At 41.5% G+C, this 22,989-nt stretch overlaps 1 protein-coding gene across 2 annotated transcripts in view; it reads right to left on the bottom strand.

The window, feature by feature from the left end:
* LOC108700920 (breast cancer anti-estrogen resistance protein 3 homolog) overlaps positions 1-22,989 on the bottom strand; it is a 248,726-nt gene that overhangs the window by 42,942 nt on the left and 182,795 nt on the right. The window contains exon 1 of one of the 2 annotated variants that reach the window (XM_018234963.2): positions 20,707-20,960. The exons of the other annotated variant lie outside the window; for it this stretch is intronic. The gene's annotated coding sequence lies outside the window, so the exon portion shown is untranslated. Of the gene's footprint in view, positions 1-20,706; positions 20,961-22,989 lie in introns of those variants that run through there. 2 annotated transcript variants of the gene reach the window in all.

Raw genomic sequence — 22,989 nt, 5'->3', positions numbered from 1 at the left:
ACAGTTACAGTGATCTATGAGTAAGCCTTCCATGATATCATGGCTACCGCTACAGTGATGCATTAGTAAATCTTCCATGATATCACGGCTATGGTTACAGTGATCCAAAGATATCACAACTAGAGTTACAGTGATCCATGAGTAAATCTTCCATGATATCACGGCTATGGTTACAGTGATCCATGAGTAAGCCTTCCATGATATCATGGCTACCGTTACAGTGATCTATGAGTAAATCTTCCATGATATCATGGCTATGGTTACACTGATCCATGGGTAAGCATTCCATGATATCAGAACTAGAGTTACAGTGATCCATGAGTAAGCATTCCATGATATCACAACTAGAGTTACAGTGATCCATGAGTAAATATTCCATGATATCACGGCTATGGTTACAGTGATCCATGAGTAAGCCTTCCATGATATCATGGCTACCGTTACAGTGATCTATGAGTAAATCTTCCATGATATCATGGCTATAGTTACACTGATCCATGGGTAAGCATTCCATGATATCACAACTAGAGTTACAGTGATCCATGAATAACCCTTCCAAGATATCACAACTAGAGTTACAGTGATCCATGAGTAATCCTTCCAAGATATCACAACTAGAGTTACAGTGATCCATGAGTAAATATTCCATGATATCACGGCTATGGTTACAGTGATTCATGAGTAAGCCTTCCATGATATCATGTTACCGTTACAGTGATCTATGAGTAAATCTTCCATGATATCATGGCTATAGTTACACTGATCCATGGGTAAGCATTCCGTGATATCACAACTAGAGTTACAGTTATCCATGAGTAAGCATTCCATGATATCACAACTAGAGTTACAGTGATCCATGAGTAATCCTTCCAAGATATCACAACTAGAATTACAGTGATCCATGAGTAAATCTTCCATGATATCATGGCTATGGTTACAGTGATCCATGAATTATCATTTCAAAATATAAAGACCTCAAGGGCAGCGAAACAATAATTAACCAAATCAGTCTCTACTAATGTTCTGTATATTGTCTAAGGCCAACCAATAATATTGTCCTATGCTCCATTCAGTCTGGCCTTTTCTTGTTTTATGGGTAGAGTCCAGTCCAAAAGCAGGGCACAGAGAAAAACCAATGGTTTAATGTTCAATTTATTATTGTATTTATCATTCAAAATTTCCCTACAGTACAGATATGCTTTGGCTTTATAAAGACTGGGGAATAAATTACAATTTCATCTGAAATAAGGTAAGTGAGAAAGGAATCATCCAGAGACCAGAAAGAGTTAATTTAGCATGAAAACCAAAGGCATATTAATAGTTGAAACCACGCCGCTCTTTCTATTACATGGTACAGTGTTCCTCCAGTAAGAGAGCAAATACAATCTGCATTGCACTTAATGCCTAAACTTAAAGAGCGCGGAGGCAGGCAGGGGGCCAGAGATATTGTAATCGCTGCTACAGTCTTCTCCCAAACTATATAATTCAGGCACAATAGTTTGCTATGCTGGAAAGTTTTTCTGGGATGATCAGAAATGATTTTTTTTTTCTAAATGCCTTTCATGTTTTAATTTTATGCATAGAGAATTAATGATCGTTACCCCTCCGAGACTTACTGTCAGCTTAACATATTCACAATGATTTAAAACACAGATGTTATTCTGTCTAAAGCATTTCATAGGAAGGAGACAGCCATTATTCTCCAGTAGGGATGTAAGGCAATGGGTTCCACTTTACCCATTGTGTGCCATAGGAATCATGTGGCTACAGATTAAGGAAGTTTACAGATATATAGAAACATCAGGGTAACAGTCATCCTGCTATAGTTTCAGGGGTACCCAGGGCACAAATAAGCACTCACCCCAAATCTCCCCCTAACTGGCCTTCAGGCTGGGCCCCCTTAGCTCATAACAAGGTTACAGATATATAGAAACATTGGGGGAACAGTCGTTCTGCTATAGTTCCAGAGGTACCCAGGGCACAAATAAGCTCTCACCCCAAATCTCCCCCTAACTGACCTTCAGACTGGGCCCCCTTAGCTCATAACAAGGTTACAGATATATAGAAACATTGGGGTAACAGTCACCCTGCTATAGTTCCAGAGGTACCCAGGGTACAAATAAGTACTCACCCCAAATCTCACCCTAATTGACCTTCAGGCTGGGCTCCTTTAGCTCATAACAAGGTTACAGATATATATAGAAACATTGGGGTAACAGTCACCCTGCTATAGTTTCAGGGGTACCCAGGGCACAAATAAGCACTCACCCCAAATCTCACCCTAACTGACCTTCAAGCTGGGCCCCCTTCGCTCATAACAATGTTACAGATATGTAGAAACATTGGGGTAACAGTCACCCTGCTATAGTTCCAGGGGTACCCAGGGTACAAATAAGCACTCACCCCATATCTCACCCTATCTGGCCTTCAGGCTGGGCCCCTTAGCTCATAACAAGGTTACAGATATATAGAAACATTGGGGTAACAGTCACCCTGCTATAGTTCCAGGGGTACCCAGGACACGAATTCACACTAAATCTGTTCAGCTATTCTTGTTATCAGATTCCCGTCTGTACATATGGTTGTTACGGTACATATGTTATGGTACATTAAAGTGAATTGTTCAGCAGTTTATAAGTGAAACCTCCGGTTCTGAAGCAAGGAAAGGTAATAGTTCACTAAAGGGTACTTAGCACTGAATATGAAACACATATTACCCCCTGATTGGTGCACCTTGGTCTTATCACAATAAATAAAACGCATGGAAATAAATTGAGCCTGTTGTTCTTCTCAGAGACCAATTAGTACATTCAGGCTAAATGTTAAGCAAAAATGGCTGTATGAACAAGAGTTGATAAGACTGACACAGACAGCTGCCATCAAGAGATGATTAACATGACATCTAACGAAGAGCAACATCAGTCCCAATAGGGAGAGGAGGCTGCCTAACCTTTCCAAAAAGGAAAGAACCTTTTCTTCTTCTCAGTGGGATTCCCATCACCTGCAGGCCAGGAGGCAACCCAAAGAAATTTAGCATAATTAGGCGTATTTCTCTATCAGTGGCTGCAAAACAACCAAGGAACTCTCTATATGAAACTAATAGAGCTACACCAATATATATGTATCTAAATTATATAGAAATTGGCTTGACTTCCCTTAAAAGTTGGACCATTGAGCTCTAGCTGAATGTGTCAGCTCTAATTTGTTAGTCATTAAGCAAATAATGATGACCATTGGGTAAACGGTCCAAGAAAAAAGAGCTTTTTGTGAGTGGGACCTTGTATCAAGTGGATTGTTAACTGAGGGTGTTATTTAGATAAGAAAGCATGTTACAATAGACATGGTGGGAAATGTCCATAGAGCAAATGACCTTGTGGATTGAAGCTTAGAGTCTACAGTGATAAGAAAGAAAATGCATACTGTATAAACTCAACGATTCATGCTTCCTGTCTCTTAGATATGGTAGTAGTGCCTCCAGGTCTTAGAGTGCAAGCTCTTCTGAGCATCAACAAGTACAGGTAAGTGAGTTGATCTTATACTAAATGGAGTGAATGTAGTACAGAGAGGTGAAAAGTCCACAGAAATAGTAAGTAGTACAAAAAGACAACATGGATGAGTGCCGGTCAAGAATACTGCTGAAGGAATGATGTGGGCAGAGGCCAACATGGTCAACCAGGCCTATAACCACAAATCAGCCCATAGTAATAGGAGGAAAGGATCAAAGACAAAATTGGAACAGTGAGCTGGCAAGGAACAAGGAGGGATACCTCTGCTGCTGAAAAGCTTACGGTCCTACAGAGCTTACTATCTACTGCTTATTAGATCTCTGGATCAATAGCCTTAGTTTTAACTTTCTGCTCTTTATATGTATATGGCGGCCTGGAGAAGTACTAAAAATAATCAAATGGCAAGAATCACCTTGTTTGGTTCCACCTACAGATTCTTATAAATTTCAAAGTGTTTGGCCACATGGGGCTTGTTGGCTCTGGACCATATTTACTGCCCGATGTGGGAAATAATACTGTCCACAATATTGTTTTGGTCCCATACAACGGTTGATAAAGAAATAATGTGCCATTTCTTGACCAAACTGTTGACTCTGGAAATGTGGTCGTACACTAGGCTTTTGTCTCAGATATTATAGAGGTAATATCAGGCTTCAAACCTAGGTCTCAAGGTAGAGATTAATGGTCAGGCCTCTCCCATCTCCAGCCGTAGGGTATTGGAGGATGCAGGGGAGTTGTAGTTTAACAGTAGCCACAGACTCCTTTTTAAGACTTTAGCAGTCACTAAGAATTGAAGCTCTAGAATCTCAGCAAGAATAGATGTGCTTTTTTTCCAAATTTGCGGCTGCCGTGCCCATTCTTTAATGATTCAGCAGATGGATGTGGCACATGTAAGGCCTGAACGACGTCTCTGTCTCATTTTTCCAGTCTGCGGGTTTTGAAACTGCATAAGTAGCTCAGACGCTAGCAAAAGAGTCAGACCCCCGGGCGCACCCACCCTCCTAATGCATGCTGTCTGCTCTGGAGAGAATGCCAGTGTCACAGGGGAAGGGTGAGCGAAGGGGCAAAATTCATTAAAAGATATGCCACGGGCAACTTTGATGTTCATATTATTAGGTCAGTGCCCTGTGCCAGATGCCCATCAAAGATACAGAAGGTGCAGGTTATAGATGCACCAGGAGCAAGTCATTGTGTGTATTGTGCTCTGATTGGTACCGTTGTGTGCCTATTACTGTACATAAGGATTGAGCTTGGCATTCAATTGCATTACCAGGTCCCTGAAACTCCATTGTAGGATCCCTCAGAATTCACGCTTCCCAAAATCAGCCCCTAATACTAAACAATTATCAAAAACAATGCCAGGCTGAGAGCGGAGACGCCAAAGTCTTCCTCCTTAATCTGGGTCAGTTTGTACCTTGGCCATTTGCCCCTCCTGTCTCAGCTCCGCCTTCATATTCATTTCTGTTTCTGCCCATCAAAAATGTTCTGGAATCCCAAACAAAGCGGATGGTTGAGGAACATTTAAAGGGGAAGTAACGGTTAACCACTAGGAGGGGGGGGGTTCAGATGTTGCATATTCTATTGTGAAACTATTAACCCTCCCAAATGAAACTTCCCAACACAAGGCCATAAGTCACGGCACCCACCTAGTGTATGTCTTATTTATTCATACTGCTAATAGAGAGTGACTGCTCACTCATACATTTAATATGACCTATATAAGTACAGAAGATTAAATTCTGATTTTACAGCCAATAATCCTACCAGCCTCCTGGGTTAAGCAGTTGTGGGCGTTCATCTTTTCTCTTTTTAAGAGCGAAACGCGCTCATAAAAACGTCGATAGTTACAATATACGAGCTCTCTTGCCCGCTTCGCCCGGGTGATATCTTGGCTTTTTATGCTTATTTTAACTAACTGCGGCAATTCCCATCAGACATTGCAAATCAAGCGGAATTGGCGTGTAAAGCAAAGTACATTAAGACAGAGCTGATCCGATATCAGAGTTTGGCTGGAGCTGACATACTGTGCATCCCTCTGTAATTAAGCTTAGCATAGATAACTAGAACAGGGCTCCATGAACAAGCAGGGTTGAGATACCAGAGCTATGATGAGTCTAGGAATGAAGGCACAATAGGGTTAGGTGTGGGGCATGCTGGGAAATGATATGCACACTGATAGGGCAATACAAGTGTAGAGTGTTATGGGGTGCAACCTTTATATCAGCAGGTCCTGTCTTTTGCTCTGGTGGGAGTGTGGCTCCAGGTTGGGGTAATGCTCTTGTGTGGGGGCTGGTCTTGCCAATGACAAGGGTGGTGAGGAAATGTTTTCTGGAACTGGAATATATATTACTCTTTGTAGCCTGCAGTTTGGATTTTTGTTGGGTATTGGTCTGGGCAGTAGGTATTCAGACTGAGGCTACCGGGCCTCCACTGATCATCGCCGTAGTGAAATGCCCATCCACCATTCCAGTTGTTTGGATATTATTATCTTTGAGATAATGTGCTCTGCATTTCGTGGAATTGCTTTATGGTTAACCGTGGACTTCTCTGGTTGGAACCCAAGAAATGGATGTCTACTTGCCTCCCATGCTAAAAAGGTTAACAACCTTTAGATGGCCTTCCATCAGGTACTTCTCCTTTGTTTCTCCACCCAGAGTTGGAGGCTTTGTATCGAGTATTCTTAACCTACAGGGTGAGAGCTTTCAGTTGGAAGATGCTGCAGGCTGTACTGCATCAGTAGCAGTGAAGCTGACCTTTCTAATAGTAGAGGTTCAGTTGCGCTAGCGGATGTCGGGCAAATGCACCCCTTTTCTTGCACTTTGCCCCCTTCTCTTCATAAAAGAGGCCCAGAAAGTTTATAAACTTCTACAACTATTCTCCCCAACAGCCCAATTACTGCAGATAACTGTTGCAGCGGCATAAACGGACAGAAGCATCGAGCTACACGCTACAGAAATAATTTAGCATCAGGACCTATTGTACATCAGCATTGTGTTCCGACTCCAGTTAAACAATAGTGCACACACTCTCACAAAGACCTGCTGTTTTGTACCGAGACAGGAACTCGGCTTATAAAACGACTCCAAAACCCTTGAGTCGATTTAGCGGAAACTTATAATTAGCCAAATCAATGGAACCTATCAACAATTTAGCAACAACACAAGTATACATTGAGGGGCACATTTACTTAGCTCGAGTGAAGGAATAGAATAAAAAATACTTCGAATTTCGAAGTATATTTTTGGCTACTTCAACCATCAAATTGGCTACTTCGACCTTCGACTACGACTTCAAATCGAACAATTCGAACAAAAAATCGTTCGAATATTCGATAGTCGAAGTACTTTCTCTTTAAAAAAAACTTCGACCCCCTACTTCGCCACCTAAAACCGACCGAGCATCAATGTTAGCCTATGGGAAAGGTCCCCATAGGCTTTCTTAGGTTTTTTTGATCGAGGGAAAATTGTTCGATCGATGGATTAAAATCCTTCGAATCGTTCGATTCGAAGGATTTAATCGTTCGATTGAATAGAATAAAAAATACTTCGAATTTCGAAGTATATTTTTGGCTACTTCGACCATCGAATTGGCTACTTCGACCTTCGACTACGACTTCAAATCGAACAATTCGAACAAAAAATCGTTTGAATATTCGATAGTCGAAGTACTTTCTCTTTAAAAAAAACTTCGACCCCCTACTTCGCCACCTAAAACCTACCGAGCATCAATGTTAGCCTATGGGAAAGGTCCCCATAGGCTTTCTTAGGTTTTTTTGATCGAAGGAAAATCGTTTGATCGATGGATTAAAATCCTTCGGATCGTTCGATTCGAAGGATTTAATCGAACGATTTTTACTTTGATCGTACGAACAAAGGAAATGCCGTAAATGTGGTAAATCCTTCGACTTCGATATTCGAAGTCGAAGTATTTTACTTCTACTGTCGAATATCGAGGGTTAATTAACCCTCGATATTCGACCCTAAGTGAATGTGCCCCATAATCTGCGGTTACCCAAGAGATAGTCTGGCACACCTTTATGGACGTGAGCAGGGTCTAATGGCGAGAGCCTTTCAGCACTGAATTGGTCTGATCCAGCTCATATATAATTATTTGCCGCCCTATTTTTGCTATTTATTATTTGTTTGTTGTTTTGTTTTGAAAGAAGCGGCTGACGTGAAGGGCACTCAGGGAACGCAGGGCCGACGAGAACAATCTCCAACCTTTGAAGTGGGTGTATTAAAGGAAGCTTTGATGCTGCCGGGATTATTATTATTACTGTTATTATTGAAATTTAATGGAAACTAAAATACAGCAGGCATGAGTTGTGTATTGGCTGCACAAGGGTTAGCTAAATGGGTAATTTTGGGTGCATTTTAGGTGAACGATTCATGTTACGTAAGGTGCTTGGAGACTGACTGTCCTAGTCTAAACACATCACACAGATGCAAAGGGGCGGTAGAGCCCAATTACTGACCCTACACGCAGCGCCAATGATTTTTATATAGCAGAATTATTGCTTTGCTTCTATAGAAAGAGCCCAGCTGTGACAGGGTGACCATACATCTTCCTCAGGCATCACAACTGAAGTTAAATATAGGGGACTGGTCGCCGATCACACACAGAATGGAAGTGCACAATCATGGGCTGAAAATAGTGGCTTAATGGGTCAGGGAGTGACCTCCTCCAGACCCCCCACAGTTGCTCCAGTCCATTAGAGATATGAGACAATATTGATTGGTCAGTATAATAAAATGCCCATCCTAGTTGTTTGTTACTGGGGGGTCATATTGCTCTTATGTAACAGCTCTGCATTTACAGTATGTTTGGCATCCAGGGATATCCATGGAAGTGGCCCTATAAGATATTTGTGATATTTGTCCCCGCCATCCCTAATATGTCCCTAGACTTTGTATGTCATCATTGCTTTATAATAATCAGGTTCCCCAAACAGGAAATTGTAGATACTTTGCCTAAAACTTGTTAAATCTTTGCCAAAAGTTATAATACATGAGTGATACTCAGAGTTCCCTATAAAGCCTGCAGCCTTGTGCCTTTATATGGTCAAGGAACCCCTCAGTGACTTCTAATATCCTTATCATTTACAGTAGGGGGTACATTATCCCTTATAATACATGAGTGATACTCAGAGTTCCCTGTATAACTCAGCCTGCAGCCTTGTGCCTTTATATGGTCAAAGAACCCCTCAGTGACTTCTAATATCCTTATCATTTACAGTAGGGGGTACATTATCCCTTATAATACATGAGTGATACTCAGAGTTCCCTGTATAACTCAGCCTGCAGCCTTGTGCCTTTATATGGTCAAAGAACCCCTCAGTGACTTCTAATTTCCTTATTATTTACAGTAGGGGGTACATAATCCCTTATAATACACAAAAGCCATGAATATCCTGTAAATTATATCCTTATAAACGGTGAGTAGTGATGTCATCAGTTATAAACGGTGAGTAGTGATGTCATTTCTGTCACATGACTCACTAAAATTTGTGTATTATAATAAATAAAGTACCCCCAGTTGTAAAATATGAGGATATTAGAAGTTACCTCGGAGTTCCATGACCTGTATAAAAACACTCGGCCTTCGGCCTCGTGTTTTTATATGGTCATGAAACTCCTCGGTAACTAATAATATCCTTATATTTTACAAGAGGGGGTACTTTATTCACTATATAATACATGAGTGATACTCAGAGTTCCCTGTAAAACTCAGTCTGCAGCCATGTGCCTTTATATGGGCACAGAACAACCCCTCAGTGACTTCTAATATCCTTATCATTTACAGTAGGGGGTACATTATCCCTTATAATACATGAGTGATACTCAGAGTTCCCTGTATAACTCAGCCTGCAGCCTTGTGCCTTTATATGGTCATAGAACCCCTCAGTGACTTCTAATATCCTTATCATTTACAGTAGGGGGTACATTATCCCTTATAATACACGAGTGATACTCAGAGTTCCCTGTATAACTCAGCCTGCAGCCTTGTGTCTTTATATGGTCACAGAACAACCCCTCAGTGACTTCTAATATACACACGTATAGGATCCCTTATCCGGAAACCCGATATCCAGAGAGCTCCGAATTACAGAATGTCTCCCATAGACTCCATTAATCCAAATAATCCACATTTTTAAAAATGATTACCTTTTTCTCTGTAATAATAAAACAGTAGCTTGTACTTGATCACAACTAAGATATAATTAATCCTTATCGGAAGCAAAACCAGCCTATTGGTTTTATTTAATGATTAAATTAATTTCTAGTAAACTTAAATTACGGAAAGATACATTATCCGGAAAACCCCAGGTCCTGAGCATTCTGGGTAACAGGTCCCGTACATATATATATATATATATATATATATATATATATATATATATACATAAAAAACAAAGAATGCAGCTCATCCATGGGTGTGTGGTTTATATCATATTCTGAACTAAACAAATTATCCCAGCACTCTCATTACATAACTTTAAGGAACAATTGGATTAGATGAAACTTGTCTGTATTTGATATAAAGAGACACTTTTAGTTACATGGTTTGTACAAAGTATGCATAAACTGATGCGCCCCGCCAAGGCAGCGTCCATGCATCAGTCCTACCTAAGTGAAAAAAGGGTATTTTCTTTGGGAGGAGAAAGACCATACCTGCTTCTCTCTTTATTTGGCATGACCTCTTCCAAAGAAACATTCATTATGGGCTTTTAAGTAACCTCTAGGACTGTGTTTAGAAGGGCGGGGGTTGGGAGAGCAAGCATTAAAGGGAAAGCCACTGGGGACACTACCTTGGCGGGGTGCATCAGCTTATGCATACTTTGTACAAACCATGTTTATACAAAGGTCAAGCCAAATAAAGAGAGAAGCAGGTATGGTCATTCACCTCCCAAAGAAAATACCCTTTTTTCACTTAGGTAAGACTGATGCATGGACACTGCCTTGGCAGGGTGCATCAGCTTATCATACTTTATATATATATATATATATATATATATATATATATATATATATATATATATATATATATATATATATTTATTTTTTTTTTTTTTAATACCTACATACATACACACATACAGGGATAGTGAAGATAACATTTTCTTTTAAATGAGTACATTGAGTCGCTCATTGGGATGAAGAAGACGTAATTGAGCATTTCAGGATCTAAGTGATATTGATGTTGCAGGTGTTATATATCCACGGAGAGTGTGAGCAGAAAGCTCTGATTTGTTATGTGAAGTGAACAAGTGTGAAACAGGCGAGCGAGGGGCACTAATCAATTCCTTCACTCACAGAGCGAGAAAAAAATAAAAATGACGTAAAATTGAAATAGATTCGGCTGAGAGGGAAATAAATTGATAGGAACTAGAGTTGAAAATCGCCGGGTAATATGGTTTAATGGACTTTTGTTTAATTGACTTGAAGTAACTGCCAGGATCGATTTGCTGTGGTTTGGAAATAGCGAGTAGAGTAACAAGAGAGACCACCCAATTAGCAGGCCTTAAATTTGACTAAATAGAGAGTTACTGTATCATCCAAATGACTGGAAACTCAGTAATTAATGTATGGGGTTACTGTATGAGTTTTATATAAAGCAGTTAGATGCAGCAGACTTTGTGGATCCCCAAATATTCTCTGTGAACCTTCCTGGCATAGATGGAGATTAAAGGGATTCTGTTATGATTTTTATAATGTATTTTTTATTTCTAAATTACACTGTTTACACTGGAAATAATTCAATCTACAATATAAAATTGAATTCCTGAACCGACAAGTGTATTTTTTAAGTTGTGATATTGGTGTGTAGGTGCATCTCAGGTCATTTTGCCTGGTTGTGCTTTCAGAAAGAGCCAGCACTTTAGGATGGAACTGCTTTCTGGCAGGCTGCTGTTTCTCCTACTCAATGTAACTGAATGTGTCACAGTGGGACCTGGATTTTACTATTGAGTGTTGTTCTTATATCTACCAGGCAGCTGTTATCTTGTGTTAGGGAAATGCTATCTGGTTACCTTCCTATTGTTCTGTTGTTAGGCTGCTGGGGGGGGGGAAGGGGTGATATCACTACAACTTGCAGCATAGCAGTAAAGAGTGAATGAAGTTTATCTGAGCACAAGTCACATGACTGGGGGCTCCTGGGAAACTGACAATATGTCTAGCCCCGTGTCAGATTTCAAAATTAAATTAAAAAAAAAATCTGTTTACTCTTTTCAGAAACGGATTTCAGTGCAAAAACTTTTTTTCCTTGACACCTTAAGTTACATACATGCCTACCTTCAGACAGTATAATCCAATGGCCTTTAAAATCAGGCACAAATTTTTACATGCCTAATGAAGGCTGCTCAGAAAACAGTGTAGGCTGCAACAGGTTTCTATATTGAATGCTGTAAACTCGGTAGTTCCTGTTGACATGAATGTTTTTATCTGTATTCAGCGATTGACTGTGCCTTAGTGGATACAATTTGAAAGGGCCATGTTTTCTCCTACGTTCCTCTGCAATGGAACATATGGAAGGGGAACACAGGTAAGACCGCTCATGTGTAAGAGCACCAATAGTGAGGCAGGACTCTGCAACTGATATAACAGCATATAATTGTGTGTTACCTCAGGGCCAGGGCCACCTTTTATCAGGACATAATCGTGGGTCACCCACAATGTGCATAAAAATGTGGGCCAGCCACGACGCTCAAAAAAATTCCAGGTCATCCGTCATGCAGGTGACCGATGATTAATGTGTGTTGTGGGTCACATGTGATCCATCCGGTGGGCCCCAAGATAAAGGAAGAAGACCTAGACCCCTCCAGATCTGCTTCTTCTAAAATGATGCCACTGAACTTGTCCACAAGGGTCAGGCACCGTGCTTGCTCATCTGCCCTCTGGTTATTCTGCACACCAACCCTTTGTGGAGTAACTAAAAACTAAAAGGCCCCAAAACAAAATTTGCAATGGCAATGGGGAGGCGCCTTTACATTGGTCTCCATCGACGCAGCTACGAGACCTACAGGGCTGCATTAGATTCACTGAAAACTGGCAAGCAGGTCCCACTTGGGGAGAGGACCTGATTCAGTTTCACCCACTGGTTTTCTGGTAGTTACCCTACTGCCAACCCATGGCTGCTCTCCTCCAACTGTCAGTCTCTGCTCGTTCACAACCTTTAATTGCACCACCCAAGTTGCATCCAAGGCACATGTTTCTTCTGCCTACCTTCTATTTCCAGCCCTGGTGGTCTTACCAAACTCTTCCTTCACCTGCATTTTAGAAAGCTACCTCATAGCCTCCTCCCCTCATACGGTGCATTATGTTGTTTCATAGACTGATGGGTGTCACTGCAGCCCTCTGGCATTTAATCATGTCTCTTTCTGCGGCACCCGATCTCCACATATCATATTATCCTTGCAAGCAGAGCCGGTGCTGTTTGTAATACACAAGACAACACACTAGTGAAGTCCCACAGGCTTTTTAACACATGAATTAAAGAGAAGCCCAAGTGGCCTGCTGCCCAGGACCCACATCTTTCTATTGCATTTTGTTAGATTATTTCCCTGTTGTTCGTTCTTTTATCAGCCTTTATGAAAAGAGCCGGTGTTAGCGCCTCTGTCTCCAGCGCTCACTTATCTGCTGCACAATCACCGAATCGATGTTCCGAGCTCGCACAAAGCAGATTATATTTTTATTAAAAAGGCGAATGCTCAAAGGGCTTCTGTCTACATACAAATAGGGATCAAACAGGCCGCCAGGCGGTGGAAAAACACCTTCTCATTTCCAGACAGCAGATGTGTTTTTGAAGAGTCAGATGTAGAGGATTTTTTTTTTTTGCAAGATACACAAAATATCTCCTGACAAAATAACGAGATGTCTGTTCTGTCCCCTCTTGGAGGCAGCAGCTGCTGCAGTGACTCAGCGTACGCGTTTCGCCTATCCAGACCCCTGACTGTCTGAGATGCTGTGCCCAACTGATTCACGTAAGGATGCGATTAACTTGTCAACTGCTGGGAAAAAAGCCCCTGTGGGGGTTCTGCACCGGGAAGTCAGCTGTGCACCTGCAACCCATTATAGTTATATGATAGTTTCAGGGTCAGCAGATTGCAATAGGAACTACAACTCCCAATATCCTCTGCCACACAAAAATTTTAAAACTGGACACTCCACCGAGACAATTCATTGCCCACAGACTTCTTGGAATGGCATCATCTTTCAAAGACATCATCATTTAACATTACAGCAACTTGAATTTTAGAATACATGGCCTACTGATGTATGCAGATGTCTGCTTTAAGAGACTTTGCTAAATGAAACGTTGGGATCCATTTTCCACGTGTTGGCTGTTGAAGACGATACAATAAGGCCTGGATCTTCTGCATGTCTCTGATCCATCAGATGTGTTGGTTGGCATGTTCTAGATCATCTCTTTGTAGACAACCTCCACCAATCATGTTATAGGTGTGAATTGGGAAAGAATTCACAACAGCTGTAGAATCCTTGAGATGCTATTGAGTATTGATGGAGAAGAGATGGAGAAGAAGTCACAAGACCCGACTCCTCATTTCAGTTCTGCCAAATAAGATGAGTCATGAAAGACACCAACAGTGAAGATATCACGAGCAGAAGACCGGATTGGTCTCATTCCAGTGTTAGCACATGAGATAAGAGTCATTATGGAGCACAGCTAGAGAAGGTCACAATCAGAAGACACGACCAGTCGAATCCCAGTGCTGACATATAAGATAAGTCATTATGGAGCACTGCTAGAGAAGGTCACAATCAGAAGACCCGACCCATCAAATCCCAGTGCTGACAAATAAGATAAGTCATTATGGAGCACTGCTAGAGAAGGTCACAATCAGAAGACCCGACCAGTCAAATCCCAGTACTGACAAATAAGATTATTGTCAGACTTACCGACCTGGGAGGAACCACTGGCGTTGAGGAAGACAACCCTTACAGCCCCGTCACAAGTACAACCCCCAATTAGGCATGGAAGGCTAGTGAAGGTGAGGTATGGGAGCCTGTGAATCTAGCAGGATACACATACCTGTAGAGTAGCTTCAGGTGCCGGGTAACGTGACTGCAGGGAGTACAGAGAAATATGGGATTTAGCGGTGGAAGCAGCAGGAAAGACGGATCTGTAGTCACAGAAGAGAGGTTCTCAGTAAGCACCTTGGCGTAAGCCGCAACAGGTCCTGGCTTGGAAACCGGCAGGAATGAAGGTCTGCTCTGGTGATGAAGATAGGCCACGTAAACCGCACAACACAGAGAGATCAGGCAGGCTTCCCAGTAGACAAATAGGAGAACACAAGGCTGGATACCAAGGGGTTAATTTGGAGCGTGGTCAGTCCGGCAAGCAAGATCGGCAACAGTAAATCAAAGTCTATACGAAGGTGCCAGGGGTTAGAGTAACAGAGTAGTCAGATAGCAGGCAGGGTCAGCAACATGGAATCAAGTCCGTGTGAAGTATTAGGGGTTAATGTAATAGAATAGTCAAGCAGCAAGCGGGGTTGGCAACAGTGAGTCGAATCCAAGCAGGGTTCCAGGGGTTAACATAGCAGAATAGTCGAGAGACAGAAGCAGAGTCAAAAACCAAGTTCAATAGAATTAGAGAGTCACTTTCTCAAAGTGTAGCCAAGAAACACAATATCCAAGCACTGGGAAGCCCTCTGCGCTGAACTAAATGGTGTCGCCTGCGTCATCACGCTGCGCCACCCGGATCCCTGAAACCAGTGCCATGACGCCCTCGTAGTGACGTCACTGACCCGCACCGCGCTGTTGGTGGAACGCACTGAACGCGCCGACCGGACCCAGCACTACGATAAGTTCCTGACAGTTATTATGGAGCACTGCTAGAGAAGGTCATAATCAGAAGACCCGACCAGTCAAATCCCAGTGCTGACAAATAAGATACGTTATTATGAAGCACTGCTAGAGAAGGTCATAATCAGAAGACCCGACCAGTCGAATCCCAGTACTGACAAATAAGATAAGTCAATGTGGAGCACTGCTGGAGAAGGTCACAATCAGATTCAGAAGACCCGACAAGTCAAATCCCAGTGCTGACAAATAAGATGAGTCATTATGAAGCAGCAATGGAGAAGAAGGCACAAGCAAAAGATCTGAAAAACAAAAACAACTTTTAAGCCCTGGCACTAACGGGTGAATTTTAAACTGTTGGAAACGCTTCAAAATTGATAGAGAAGGGTTGTAAAAAAAACAGGCAGAAAGACCTCGCCAGTCTCATCCCAGTGCTAATAAAATGAGTGATGATGGAGCACTGATGGAGAAGGGTTGGGGAGACATCCACAAGCAGAAGACCTGACCAGTCTCATCCCAGTGCTAATAAAATGAGTGATGATGGAGCACTGATGGAGAAAGGTTGGAGGAGACTTCAACAAGCAGAAGACCTGACCAGTCTCATTCCAGTGCTGACATACGAAACGAATAATGTAACCTGGACCAAACTAGAATATTCTAAACTAGAATATAGTTCAGGGTGACTGGGATGCCCTTGCGTCATTGGTACAATGAACTCTTCTACCAGTAAGAAGAGATGTGGAAGGGAAGACCTATTGCAGAGTAACAAAGTAAACAAATGGTTGCCACCACCTCATACAAGGAGAACTCAATGAGAGAAGATTTGCGCTGTTCTTGAATCAATGCCAAAACCCAAGGTACTGGCGTCCTTGTTATACGCAGATAATCTGATGGACAATCTGTCCTACATTGTATATGGAGTCAGGCTCTGAGCATCCTGGGAACGGTAAGGCAAAGGTTCCACTGAGTGTTTATTAATCACTGTTTGGTTGCTGCACATGCCAGTCCTTTGGCTTCATGCCATTGTCTTTACAAATGTGTCTGATTTTACCTTGACTTACCTATACGCTGATTCCACTTTTTTATTCACTTTACTTTCTGTAATATCAGCTCTGAGTATCCAGGTCTTAAAGGAGTAGATAACTTTAAAATACCTTAAAGGGAAGGTTCACCTTTAAACAAACGTTTAGTACGTTATAGATGAACCTATTCCAAGAAGCCTTGGTCTTAAATCAATGACCTCCAAATCTGACTGATAGGGTCACGGACCCAGCAACCAATAGGCAAATTAATCAAACCATAAAACATGCTATGAGTCACTTTATCTGATTGGCTGATTTCAGCTTGAGCCAGATCGTTACAATTTATAACTGATGGACAGTGTGTTTGGCTTAAACTGAGAATATCCACAATATATATATATATATATATATATATATATATATATATATATATATATATATATATATATATATATATATATATATATATATATTAGTATATAATAGTAAATGGACCCGCACTCCAATGTTTTTGTGAAAAAAAGTGATGAATTTTATTCACAGTTGCATATCCAACGTTTCGGTCCACAATGGGACCTTTCTCAAGGTATATATATATATATATATATATATATATATATATATATATATATATATATATATATGTATATATGTATATATATATATTTATAATTAGCATTATAAATATAATATTTTTTGTAATTATTAGATTTTATTAATATGATATATTTATATTATTAAATAAATAAATAAAGTCTGTTTCTGTAGCTACAGGGCCAGAAAGAATCCCTAACAACCCCATGTTTTGTGTGTTAAAGCTGGGTGATTATGATTGGTTCTTAGAATGTGAACACGTTTAGTTTGGCAGAGAGGATTTTCGCTTGAGCTGTGCATCGGAGCTAAACCCGTACATGAAATAGTTGGCTGCGAGTGAGGTGGATTTGGCAGTCGTATTGGGGCAATATGCCTGAAAGGGAAAAACTGTGTATTTTCAGCAATACCATAATACAAAGGTCACACTTTCTTACAACACATTGAAGAATTCTATACAAAGTTGTTAAGGTGTCTACGCTTTAACTCCTTCAAAATTTCCGGCTTCCTTTATATCCGGAATGGCATTTTCCAGCATTGCCAGAATCCAAGATCTTTTCTTGGACGGATAAAATTTGAATAAGAATTTGACACCATAGTGACACCAGTCACTGTGAAGCAGCAGAAGTCATGTTGCTCGCTTTTCTCTATGGGAGTCTCTTTGGGGATTAGAAATCAAAGGTGCCATATCTACCAAATGAGGGTAATTTTATTTATTTTTTTAAACAGTCAGTCCTGTTATTGGCCCAGCAAGAGAGCACTGGCATCCCTTTAAATTTCAAGCATTTTAAGAAAGTTATAAAATATATATATATATATATATATATATATATCACCTCCAAGTATCACCTCCATTCCATTTATTTATAACTGTTGACTGAAACTTATTAACAGGGAACCATTTTTAGCTGCATGTTTCTGTATGTTTGCATCATTTGGGGCAGCCATGTTTGTTCTGACAAGATAACTCATCTATTGAGTTTAATGAATAGTGACATCCAGTGACCAAATTATTATGAACAATCGCAGAAGATCAGTTTCAACAGACAACTTTTAGACAAAGCATTTTACGAAAAAGTCTCTGTATGCCGTATTTGGAACTTCGAGCAACACCATGTGAAGCAGAAATAGCCCAGCTGGAAGTTTAAGCTTTTAAGGGTTAGGCCACACTGGGCGTTTTGGGGAGATTTGGTTGCCTGGCGACTAATTGCCTCGTCTTTGCGGCGACCACTTCGGGCGACTTCAGAAAACGAACCGCCACGTGTGATTAGCGCCGGCGTTTTTTCATTTTTGCCGGAGCGGAGTCAGGGAAGGCGTTTGGGGAGATTGGTCGCTGCAAAGACGAGGCGATTAGTCACCAGACGACCAAATCTCCCCAAAACACCCAGTGTGGCCTTACCCTAAACAGTTTTTAAGGCAGTGAGTCAGTGACCTTAGCAACCAGAGAGCATTTTTTAATTTATTTGAAAAAACCTCAATGTCATGTCAGTCCAAATGTAATTTGTCTTAGAATATCAATGTCTGCACTATAATAAATTTCCCCTTACCTCTTTAGACGTCAAAAGGTACTAGGAGTTCATATCATACCCTACTCTTGCCATCATGCTCTATTTTACCCATCATGCATTACTCTTGCCATCTTGCCCTTCTGTTTTCCCACTAATCCAACCTACATGTGCTTCTCAGCATGGCCCAGGATCTCCTGGGCCATGAGAAAAGACTGTGTGGTCTGAAACGTTGCCAATTGTTTGGGGTCAGAGCCCATGTCCTAATAAAGGCATTTTAAGAAAAGAAACCATTGACTGGTGCCGTCAATAACTAATGTGGCCAGGATCTCCTATAGAAAGAACTGGACTTATATGTGGGGGGGGCCCTTTCTTCCCCATATAATCGTAAAAGAGGAGGGGGGTTCTGGTTAGTGAGCCAGGACACTGTGTCAGTCAGATAGACGCATCAGTGCTTATCTGTATAATGCAAATTGTCATTTCCGAATTATACTGTCACAGCAAACTAAAGATCCGGAGACAAGATGACGGTCAGTGACATTAGCATGTGCTATAATTCAGCTCTGTAGAGCAATTGGCTTCATTGTGGTTCTGGGGTGTTTTAGAAGTTGCCACAAACTATTTATTACGGTGCAGCCTGAGACAGAAGCTGCTGGCCAGGAGGAGTCAGACAAGTGATCTATATTCTGTCTTGCAGGGTTTGCCTTCCAACCACTCTATACTGTCTTAGAGCTGTGTGCATAGAGGGCGAGGGCATCTAACTTCACTTTGGCTAAGGTCACACTTTAACATTTGAATTATTTTTGACATTAAAGGTTTAATTTATATTTATCTCTCTCAGAAGAGAGTGGGAATCAAGACTGCCTAGACTGCCTATTGCCCTTGCCCGTGATCTCGTGTTTTTACTGCAGCTACTGATGGAAGGTAACCCACCTTGATCCTTTGCGTTTTTATACCAAAATTCTCTAAGTGCTATAACCCTAGCCTGAGAACACTAATGCGAGCCCTAGTCTCTAAACCCTAATGTGAGCCCTAGTCTCAGGACCCTAGTGCGAGCCCTAGTCTTAGGACCCTAGTGCGAGGCCCAGTCTCAGGACCCTAGTCCAAGCCCTAGTCTTAGGACCCTAGTGCGAGGCCCAGTCTCAGGACCCTAGTCCGAGCCCTAGTCTCCGGACCCTAGTTTGAGCTCTAGTCTCAGAACCCTAGTGCGAGCCCTAGTGTCAGGACCCTAGTGTGAGGCCCAGTCTCAGGACCCTAGTGCGAGCCCTAGTCTCAGGACCCTAGTGCGAGCCCTAGTCTCAGGACCCTAGTACGAGCCCTAGTCTCAGGTCCCTAGTGTGAGGCCCAGTCTCAGGACCCTAATGCGAGCCGTAATCTCAGGACCCTAGTATGAGCCCTATTCTCAGGACCCTACTGCGAGCCCTAGTCTCAGGACCCTAGTGTGCAGCAAAACATTTATGGAAATGGTTGATGTAAGGGTGCATGCCTGCTATCTTTATATTTATGTTCATTTGTGAGCATTTTTATCAATTCCAGTTGCACTGGGCCTGTAAGACTGGCAACTAGTAGAATGGAATAATCATGAGTACCAATAGGTTTCATTTATATGCAGGGTCTACTACAGCATTAGGCTCGATTCTACTGTATCTCTCTGTCAGGAGAGATTAGCTCAAACATCCGCACCCTCATTACACCCTTCAAGCACTTTTGGTAACTGGGTAAATTCTAAAAAATAATGCCCAAGAAAATGAAGGATTCTGGTGGCCCTGCATTTCTACAGCCTGTGGAGGAACCAAGAGTAATGCAATAAACTGTCCAACATACAAATGGCTGCATGTGAGTGGATAAAGCAAGGAAAGCAGAGCTGATTAATACAGGGGAACAGCAGGGATTATTTTGCTCAGAATATAAAAACTTGACAGATCTCAGCAGTGGAAGGGGGGCACTGAGAACAGGGATGGGAAAAAAATTAAAATAAACAGGTCGTTTGGCTCTTGCTTTTTAAATCTCTGATAAAAGGGTTGAGGCACAGAGAAATAAAGTGGTGCTGGTTGGCTCATAGCCGAGCAATGAGCCCACCATCAAAGAGAAATACTATTGAATCAAAAGCACTTTGTAACTCTGACACTTTCACTGTTATTTTTGCCTGCCTTAAAGGAGCAGTAAAGTTAGCTGTAAAATCAATAGTATACTGCTAAAACTGCGACTAATAAAAATATTTTCTCTATTAAAAATGGCACAGTAGTGACTATATGGTTACCTGGAGCTGCAGTTCTCTCTTGCTTTGTTACTTTGTGTACTCACTACTGCCCCAAGTGATGTACACACGTCTCTTTGCCGTTTGGGATTATACTGCAATGCAAAAATGTTTCATTTTAATCAGTATTCAATATAGGAAAGACATTATTTCCAATGCATCTGTGTGATAAAAGCTTGTGCGCCATTACCACAACCAGTGATTCCCAGTGGGTTATCTACTAATGAATCTTTCCTCACCCACGGCCTCATCTCTTTCTCATAGTCAGCACCTGTCCTCTCCCATGTGAATTACTTTATAGAAAGAGAGACAACCCTCGCATTCAATTCACTTCCCTTCCAGGATCAATTTATTGAATGATGTCCCCTAGACAACTTTTGTCTGGACATTATTGGCCATGGCTGCCATAAGGAAATGTTCAGTAGTAGAGGCTCTCTATTGGAAATAATTTTAATATTCTGTAAAGTCAAGTGGAAACTACTAGAGCTCATCTCATCTAGAACTTAGGTTGAGAGAGGGGTTGTTCCTCAAGGTAGTTCAGCTGGAATGCAGGAGATCTTTCAACCTTCATTACACCACAAACACAATAGGACCTAGCCGTTGATTGCCAGATAGAGAGATTGATTCCAGGATGGAGCTAATATGGATACCGGCTTTTATATTAAGGGCAAGTAAAGTCTTGATACGGCTCAACCTAATGTGGAAAGAAACCTGGAAGGTCACACCTGAGATCACCAACCTTTAAGCCATTGCATCCTTGCTGTGTTCTGGCCTAGGCTGTAGAGATAAGTGTAGGAGAAGCAGATTAACATTCAGCTCAAGAGCGATCAGGAGCTAGAGATGGGTCGGTGGTACACTATGAAAGGAGCGAGCTCTGCTATGGAAACGCCAAGGTTGAAGAAAGTGGGGAAGACCAAGGATGACACTCAGTAGGGACAGTGAAGAAAAGACCAGGAGAAAGAGTGAATCGGTGAAAATGAGGGCCTTTGCTTTGGGAGGCCACTGCTGTTGCTTTATCAGTCCTATGTGCTAGCTAACAGCAAAAAGATATATCAGTAAAATAATTATACCCATGAAATCAATTCAGATCTTTATCAACTCTATAATTATAGTCGACCAAATGTACCAAAGCAAAGTCTACTAAACTGGGCTGTTATGCTCTGTGTCTCAATTCTCGCTGACCCGATTAACTTAACAATGGTTGGGCTTGTCTCAATACGACATACAGTGGTGCCACCACCAGGCATTGCAAGTTACCCTGAACCAGCTAAACCATAAGAAGTTCCTCTTCCACTGAATAGTCTTCTATAGAAAACAATAGTCCTATTCAGAAACACTCCCCAAACCCAGTGCACCAAGAACGACAGCTTCCAAAACACCAGTACCAAGGGTACAAATGATCTTTGCCAGTTCCTCTCCCATCAGGATGTTTTCTTTCTGTGGAAGAATAAGTCATGGCTCAGAATTCCAGAAAACCAGAAAGCACAAAGCAACATTAAATCAGAACAAAGAGTTTGAGTCAGTTAACCATAAGCTGGATCCCTGCCGACTGCCTTTTTTCTTTTCCTGAGTTCTCCTTTGTACTTATTTTCCTCCTCTTCTACTGTAGCAAGTTCATGACCCACCACTCAACCAGATATTAAAAGAAAGCATTAAAGATATATTTATGTGCGGAATATGCACTGTTCTGGGCATAAAAACGGAGCTCCGGTCTGCTGCTGTAGCCGGCATGAGTGTTTTATTTCTGAAACAAAAGCCTTGTGTCCATTAAAGTGTAGTTACAGGGTGGTCAGAACGGGAAGGTCACTGGCTGTTCCGCTCCTCTCTGCAGATCTATTGAAAAATAAGTCTCGGATTCATCCAAAACAAAAAAAAAAGTGGTGGGGTTGCAGCAGACACTGCTATAGTATAAAAGGGAAACTATACCTAAAGGCCAAGTTTATGCCTGATTATTTCATTTTTAAATGTACAGGGGAAAAGTAAAATAGGAAAGTTTAGGATTTTTCCAACTGTTTTGCTGTGATCATTGGCTCCATTTTCTTTTCTCCATTTAAATATCGGGAACCTGTTTCTGGTGACCTTCAAAAGGAATCAGGTCTTATAGAGGCTAAATGTTTGTAAATAGCAAGAGCCGAACAGGGATAGGGATTGTTAGTTAATAGAGCCAGATGGTCACAGACATGTTTGAGACAGCAAGGAGACCATAGGGCGAAGATGGGAACCATAAGGAGAAGATGGAGACCATAAGGAGAAGATGGAGACCATAAGGAGAAGATGAGACCGTAA

Source organism: Xenopus laevis, chromosome 9_10L (genome assembly GCF_017654675.1).
Source record: "Xenopus laevis strain J_2021 chromosome 9_10L, Xenopus_laevis_v10.1, whole genome shotgun sequence".
NCBI lineage: Eukaryota > Metazoa > Chordata > Amphibia > Anura > Pipidae > Xenopus > Xenopus laevis.
The sequence above is the reverse complement of the archived record's forward strand: the minus strand, read 5'-3'. Positions and strand labels throughout refer to the sequence as shown.